At 48.0% G+C, this 8,267-nt stretch overlaps 1 protein-coding gene across 2 annotated transcripts in view; it reads right to left on the bottom strand.

Moving 5' to 3' along the window:
* DZIP1L (DAZ interacting zinc finger protein 1-like) overlaps window positions 1-5,468 on the bottom strand; it is a 61,323-nt gene extending 55,855 nt beyond the window's left edge. The window contains exons 1-2 of one of the 2 annotated variants that reach the window (XM_011958152.1): window positions 4,978-5,468; window positions 1,683-1,819 (exon numbers count right to left, since the gene is read on the bottom strand). The gene's annotated coding sequence lies outside the window, so the exon portion shown is untranslated. The remainder of the gene's footprint in view (window positions 1-1,682; window positions 1,820-4,977) is intronic. The other variant, XM_011958151.1, reaches the window with a different exon arrangement.
* Window positions 5,469-8,267: the final 2,799 nt, after the last annotated feature.

Below are 8,267 nucleotides of genomic sequence, written 5' to 3'. Positions count from 1 at the left end.
AAAAAAAAAAAAAAAAAAAAAATAGTTCACATTTCTGGAATTCTATTATTTTCCATACTCAGTGCTAAGGCTTTACATGTATTATCCCACTTAATTCTCACAACAACCTATTATGCAGATGAAGAAACAGAGAGTGAACAAAGAGAGGAAACAGAGAGAGGAAACAAACAGGGGAAATGACTTTCCCACAATCACACAACTAGTAAGTGATCGTGTCTGGCTCCAAAGCTTTTTTCTCCAGAGACAGAAAAATACACAGAAATGAACCCACACAGTGGCAAGTGCCAAGACAGGAGCTGGGAAAGGGTTCTCTGGGAACACCCAGGAGGGGCCCATACCAGGACACTTCTGTCTCCTTCCTCCCCGACTCCCCTGGCTATGAACTTTACAGGGGCTGAGACCATGGCTTATTCATATCTGCTGTATCCCCGTCCCCAGCCTGGCACCCAGATTGCTACTGAACTGAGCAAAATTGTTGAAATCTCAGAATATCCGACTTAAAATTCTATATTCTTTGGGTCTTGAACAAATGGGGCTATGGACTGCCAAGAGTTAGGATAAAGAGTAAAAGCTGAGTTAGGAATCCCTCATTCAGACTCATTGGAGGGAAATGCCATTCAGACTTAGTAAATGCTGATTTGTTGACCATCTGCATCCATAGTTTAATCCCATGGGCTACTAGTAAGAGCTGAGAGTGCAGGAGCCCTGGCAGGTGGAATCAGGCATATCAGTGAGAAGTCGCAGTGCCCACGCTGACTGTCAAGATATGGCCTCAGTGTTGCAGCTTGCTTCCTGAGCAGCCCTGAAACCTTCATCCTTACACTCTGAGCATACTCCATAAACACAGAAGGTGGCAGCCCCACGCCCAGCTACACAGAATTAGGGGTCTGAGTTCATGAGGTTTTAATGCACCTCAAAAGTATTACTCATGTCTTTTTCTAGAACCCTAAGGGTCCAATTCTTAGATGTCCTAGAGCTCTGGCATTCTAAGACAGAGCAGGGCCAAGACAGAGCAGGGCCAGGCGCGGTGGCTCACACCTGTAATCCCAGCACTTTGGGAGGCTGAGGCAGATGGATCACCGGAGGTCAGGAGTTCAAGACCAGCCTGGCCAACATGGTGAAACCTCTGTCTCTACTGAAAATACAAAAATTTTCTGGGCGTGGTAGTGGGCGCCTGTAATCCCAGTTACTTGGAAAGCTGAGGCAGGAGAATTGCTCGAACCCGGGAGGTGGAGGTTGCAGTGAGCTGTGAGCCAAGACTGTGTCATTGCACTCCAGACTGGGCAACAAGAGCAAAACACTGTCACAAAAAAAATATAAATAAATAAATAAATAAAGATGGAGCAGAACTGTGGAATCTGAAGATGATTATGATATGATGATAGTATAACAGTTAACATTTATCAAACATCTATATGCCAGGCACTGTGCCAGCCTTTAAAAGTACTAATTCTAAACTCATATAGCCTTGTAGATGGCTATGGTTTGTCCCATCTCACAGATGTAGAAACTGAGGCTCAGAGAAGCTAAGGGCCCTGCTCACTCAGCTACTAATAATGAAGCCAAGATTCAAGCCAAGTTCTATCTGACTCCAGAGCTTTTCAATTATGCCAAACTCTTAATAATGATAATAATGATGATGATGACATACAAATTATTTCTCATTATGGAAATTACAATACCTGAGTTTTCTTGACCAAAGTACAAGCGCTGACAGAGTTCACAGCAAATCACGACAGGGTTAGTGCTGGAGATTCTAAATTCTCCCTGTATTTCAGCAGGGCCTGTATGAACCCGAGTCAGCTCCACAGCTTGCGTCCTGACTAGGATAGGCAGACAAAAAGCCGAATGAGAGTGTTGCATGTTACCTGGAAACCATACACCCTAGGGGCAAGGACATCGTGCTTTATCCAGACTGAATTTTGAGCAGACTGCTTTTCCCACATCTGGGAATAGAAATACAAGGTAGAAATGACTCGCTGTCAACTGGGAGCAGTGGCTCATGCCTGTAATCCCAGCACTTCGGGAGGCCAAGGTGGACAGATTGCCTGAGGTTAGGAGTTCAAAATCAGCCTGGCCAATATGGTGAAACTCTGTCTCTACTAAAAATACAAAAATTAGCTAGGTGTCGTGGTGTACACCTGTAGTCCCAGGTACTCGGGAGGCTGAGGCAGGAGAATCACTTCAGCCTGGGAGGCAGAGGTTGCAGTGAGCCGAGATTGCGCCATTGCACTCCAGCCTGGGCAACACAGTGAGACTTCGTCTCAAAAAAAAAAAAAAAAGAGAGGAAACGACTCACTGTCATTAGGAAAACTGAAGCTGTTTAATCACCTTTAGATATATGACAGGGTTTTGGGAAACGTCCCAGTCCCAGATCAATATTATGAATAAAGGACCCAAAAGAATATTTGTGCTACATTCAAACTTGTTTCATTGTTAAGAGTTGGTTTCTGCCTGGGACAATTCCACACCCATCTAAAACATAGAAAACCCATCTACCACCCTTGCTGTGCACACTCCCAGTGACAGGTTGTTCCCCGCCTCACAAGGCAGCTATCCCACTGTGAAACAATCCCTGGAGACTTTATGGTTCTTCTAAAACCGGTCCACCGATAATCTGTCAAAAATGACTTCCTCAAAATTGGCCAAATACCTTTTTTTTTTAACATAAACTGACAGCTAGACAACAACATCGCCATCTTATTGTCTCTTCTGTTTCCTCAAGAATGCAGTCAAGAGGAGAACTTGAGGGAGCCAAGTTTCCAAGGTGGCTGCCAGGCAATCATTTACAAACCTGCCCTGGCTCCCAAGCTAACTTCAGCGGTGCCCACTGGGGGAGCTCAGGCGTGTCATTAATGCTAATTGTTGTGGCTGCCAAGGAAACCTTCACATGGTTTGCAAACAGGCTATGCACACACAGTATGCAAGAGAGCTTCAGAGACCTCAACGGAGATAACGGGGACCTGGGAGCTCTCCTGAAGTACTACCACTGCAGAGCTTAGACTTATTTTCAGATTCTGTTGTGTTCTCCTTTTCCACTCTTCCCTGATCCTCATGGGGGCTGCACAGACTCCTAGAACCTTCAAGCAGCAAGACAGAGGTCTCCTCCACCGGGTACAGAGCTCTCCTTACACCTGGCCTCCTATTCCCAGCAACTTTAAGGAGACATTTTTAAGTGGCCATAGTTTTATCAAAACCCCATTAAGTTTTTGCCACAAAAAGATTTTCTTTAAAATAAAAATAGGGGGGCCGGGCACGGTGGCTCAAGCCTGTAATCCCAGCACTTTGGGAGGCCGAGACAGGCGGATCACGAGGTCAGGAGATCGAGACCATCCTGGCTAACACGGTGAAACCCCGTCTCTACTAAAAACTACAAAAAACCAGCTGGGCGAGGTGGCGGCGCCTGTAGTCCCAGCTACCCGGGAGGCTGAGGCAGGAGAATGGCGTGAACCCGGGAGGCAGAGCTTGCAGTGAGCTGAGATCCGGCCACAGCACTCCAGCCTGGCTGACAGAGCGAGACTCCGTCTCAAAAAATAAATAAATAAAAATAAAAATAAAAATAGGGGTAGGTATTTGACTGATGTCTCTTGGGAGTGCTTTAGAGAAGAGGAATGAATACTGACATGTCCTATCTTCCCAGATGCAGAATTGTAAAACAAACAAACATAATTGCTTTTCACATGTAAAAGAAAACTAGCTTAGAACATACTAGCGTTTTCTTTGCCACGGAGTTCACTTTCAGTGACTAAGCCAGAACTACTAGAGTTGTCACGCCTAGGGACAGGAGACATTGTGAGTGCTTAGCCAGGCTGGCCAGGACTGACCATCTCTGCAAGGAGTCCATAAGAAGGCTCAGGGCAGCCCTTCCCTGCTCCTGTCAATTTGAGTTGAGCAATAAACCTTTTAACCAAATATCAGCTCCACGGCACAACCCACAGTTACGGTGCCCACATGAATTCAGGTTTCTGTTTCCAACCTGAAGCATACAACTTCATGAGGCATTTAGATAGTATCAAAAAATATTTCCAGATGAGGTAGGTGTCTCCAGACCCTTGGTGCTGACCGAGACAGACAAAAGGCCCCTTATCAGCCACTTGACTGGAGGATCAGCTTTCCCTTAGCAGGGTTGTTCTCACTGGCCAGTCCTCACATCCGGGAGGGTGTGGAAAGGTGTTAGGGGCTGCAACTGAGGAGAGGTCACACACCCTATCTGCAGATGAGGGTGTGAGAAGCCAAGTCATAACACCCCATACTTCCCAGGACTCTCTCCAAAGTCCTGTTAGAAATCGAATTCCAGGAGGCCAGGCAGGGGCAGCCTAGGCCCTGGGCCCCTAGGAAGGGCTCCGTGAACTAGGCCCTGCCCAGGCCCCCTCGGACCTCCTCCTCTGCCGTCTCCTGGACCCCTGTCCTGCACTGAACAGGTCTTCGGTGGACTTTATTCGCAGCCACCTCAAGATGAAAATACCACGTCTGCCTCCTGCTGAGGTCCAGCCCAGGAGAGGAAGAAGGGGAACGAAAGATGCCAATGCTATTGTTTTTAAATCACCTAATTACTAAAAGATCCTCCTTTACCTAAGGCACTCAGATCATCAAGCCCTCCCAAATCACGTTTCTTTTTACAAAAAGTAAAAACCCAAGGCCGTCTTCCCAGTGTAGCCGAGTCCTGGGGCATCCCGTCATTCCTGCTAACGCCTTCACTGCCCCAGCGCGCGGGTCCTTCCCTCCCGGGGCGCCGCGGTTCGGCGCAGGCGGAGGGGGCCGGCGTGCAGGGCGGCGCCGGGCCGGAAGGGCGCGCCCTGGGCAGTGGGGACGCACGCAGCCGGCTACTCCCGCGCCCCGCTGCACCCCGGCAGGGAGTTCGCCCCAGCTAATGTTTAACCTCCCGAATCCCTGATCCTTCGGAGTGCAGCGAAGCTACCTACCCGCCCCGCTCCCGGGACTAATTCCTGGCATAGTTTTCCCGCGCGGCCCGCTCACCGTGGGGTCGCCCGGAACCGGGGCCGGCGGGAAGACGTCTCGAGGTGGCGGCTCCCCTACTCGCCCCACGTCCTGCCTGCAGACTTGCTCCACCGCCCCAGACAGCCCAGAGACGGTTCCCGGAATGCTCACCGCCCGCCGTTCCCGGGATGCTTCCCCACCTCCCCGCAGCCCGGGCGCTCTCTGTGGCGGAGGCAGAGCCTGCCCGGCCCACTCCGGTGCCGCCAACCTGCGGGGCCGCAGGCAGAGAGCTCCTCGGTGCGCCCGTCAGCTCGTGACTTGGGGTCTCGAGTGCCTCCTGCTCCTACTACAGCCGCCCCGCCCCACCTCAAGAAGAGGTGGAGCCTCTCCCGGCCCCTCTGGGACGAGCTATTTTTAGGTCTGTAACGGATGGGGGAAGGAGAGAATGCCACGTTTAATCCGTTAGTAAAATCCAGGATCCAAGTGAATGGCTTCCTGGCCTTGCTGAGAGGCTGGACTTGCCCCGGTTTCCCCACACCCTGCCTCGGGTACAATCGATGACCTGCTGTGCAGGGGCGGCCGCAGCCCCCCGGGCAGATAGTCCTGCCCACTCTCCTAAAGGGACCGTCCTGGTTTCTTCCTGACCTGATCCCAAGCTCGGAGAGTTCTTTGGGTGTGCCCTAGGTCTGATCAGACAGACGGCAGCCACCTTCCCTCCGCAGCCGCCACCCACCAGCCCCTACCCTCCCAACCTGCTGGTTTGCCCTGGGGATGCCAACTTGGAAACCCAGGACTGAAAAACGTATTTTTTCTCCTGATGTTAGTCTCTGATCGCTTCCCATAGCCAGTAGTTGCTGTGCTGAGATTCTGTTTTGTGGGCACCGTAACTGTGGGTTGTGCCATGGAGCTGATATTTGGTCAAAGGGTTTGTTGCTTAACTCAAATTGATAAGAGCAGGAAAGGGCTGCCCTGAGCCTTCTTGTGGACTCCTTGCAGAAATGATCAGTCCTGGCCAGCCTGGCTAAGCACTTAGAATGTGTCCTGTCCCTAGGCCTGGCAACTCTAGTAGTTCTGGCTTAGTCACTGAAAGTAAACTCTTTCGTGGCAAAGAAAACGCTAGTATGTTCTAACTCAGTTTTCTTTTACATGTGAAAAGCAATTATGTTTGTTTGTTTTACAATTCTGCATCTGGGAAGATAGGACATGTCAGTATTCATGCCTCTTCTCTAAAGCACTCCCAAGGAACATCAAATACTTACCCTTATTTTTATTTTAAAGAAAATCCTTTTGTGGCAAAAACGTAATAGGCTTTTGATAAAACCATGGCCAATTAAAAAAATACTTCCTTAAAGTTGCTGGGAATAGGAGGCCAGGTGTAAGGAGAGCTCTGTGCCTGGTGGAGGGGACCTCTGTCTTGCTGCTTGAAGGTTCTAGGAGTTGGTGCAGCCCTCATGAGGGTCAGAGAAGAGTGGGGAAAAAAGCTCCTTTTCACACTCTCTCTCTCTCTCCATCCTCCAACTCTTCGCCCTCCCTCTTTCTCTTTTTTCCATTGCAAAGGCTCTCTTCCCACCACAGTCTCAATCTGCCAAGCTCTACATTTTGAGGCAGCCAAAGCAAATGTGTATGGGAGCAAGCATTGTCAAGGACATGCAGGGAAGCTGGAACTCCTGTGCATTGCTGGTGGGAATGTAAAATGGTACCATTACTGTGGATACAGAATGGCAGTTCCTCAAAAAATTAAACACGAATTGCCAAAAGATCCGGCAATTCCATTTCTGGGTATATACCCCAAAGAACTGAAAGAAGGGATTTAAGCAGATATTCATATACTCATGTTCATAATAGCATTATTCACAATAGCCAAAAAGTGGAAACAATTCAAATGTCTATCAACAGATTAATGGGTAAACAAAATGTGGTATATCCATACAATGTAATATTAACTTTAAAAGGGAAGGAAATTCTGACATATGAATGAACCTTGAAAACTGTCTTAGTCTATTCAGGCTGCTATAACAAAATACCATTGAGTGGGTAGCATATAAACAGTAGAAGTTTTTTTCTCACAGTTCTGGAGGCTGGGAAGTCCAAAATAGAGACACTGGCAGATTCGATGCCTGGTGAGGGCCTGTTTGCTAGCTGTCATCTTCTCACTGCACCGTCTCTTAGTAGAAGGGGCTACCTTGCTCTCTGGGGTTTCTTTCATAAGCGCACTAATCCCAATTATGAGGACTCTACCTTCGTGACCTAACCATACCTCCCTAAAGCCCCACCTCCCAATACCATCATCTTGGGGGTCAAGATTTCAACCCCATTTTGCAGGGACACAAACATTCAGATCAAGGCAAAAACATTATGTAAATGAAATAAACTAGACACAAAAGGACAAATATTGTATTATTCCACTTATACCTGGAAATATTGTGTGATTCCACTTGTACCTAGAATAGTCCATTCACAGAGACAGAAAGTAGAATAGTGGTTACCACTGGCTGGAGGAGGGGGAATGAGTAGTTATTGATTCATGAGTACAGAATCTCAGTTTGGGAGTGATGAAAAAGTTCCAGAGATAAATGGTAGTGATAGTTGCACAATAATGTGAATGTACTTAATACCACTGAATTGTACACTTGAAAATGGTTACAATGGCAAATTTTACCTTATGTATAGTTTACCACAATTTTTTAAACATTAAAAAAAGTAGTAGATGGAGCAGGGAGCAGGACCAAGTTGGGATATCTGTGCACCACCTACTCGGATGGGGAATCTTGTTCCTGCTGTCTTCTCCTAGTCAGGGCACTTTTTTCACCCCAGGGTTTTCTGCCACCCAGAAGAGCAAAAAGAAGAGTCCAGGCTTTGGGAGTCAAAGACGCATCTACATTCCACATTCCCAAGCTACATAACCCTGGGAACGTCACGTAGCCTCTCTGATCTTCGTTTTTCTCATCTGTAAAATGGGAAAAGTAAACTCTACCTAGAAGAGTCGTTAGAACCAAATTAGCTAAATTATATGTAGGCTCTGCCCTGAGCCTACAAGTCAGTGGTATGCTCTCTTGACTTGACACTGTGAAATCGCCTAGGACATTTGCTTCTCGGCTCTCTTCCCACTATATCCCTGACATTTACAGAAAGTAGTTCTGAGGATACCTTTGTGTGTGTTATTTCCACCAGCCTCAATTTCCCCGTGTGTAAATAGGGTGCCCTCCTTTGCAGGGCTGGTGTAAGAAAGTGGACTTGACGTGCACCCAAATCTACCTTAGCCAAAAACCAAATCCTCCATCTTGAGCTGACCAAGACCTCATGCATGGAACCCTCACACTCTTCCCTTA

Source organism: Colobus angolensis, unplaced genomic scaffold (assembly GCF_000951035.1).
Source record: "Colobus angolensis palliatus isolate OR3802 unplaced genomic scaffold, Cang.pa_1.0 Scaffold46, whole genome shotgun sequence".
NCBI classification, from domain to species: domain Eukaryota; kingdom Metazoa; phylum Chordata; class Mammalia; order Primates; family Cercopithecidae; genus Colobus; species Colobus angolensis.
Note: the sequence above shows the minus strand (reverse complement) of the source record. Positions and strands in the feature narration are given on the sequence as shown.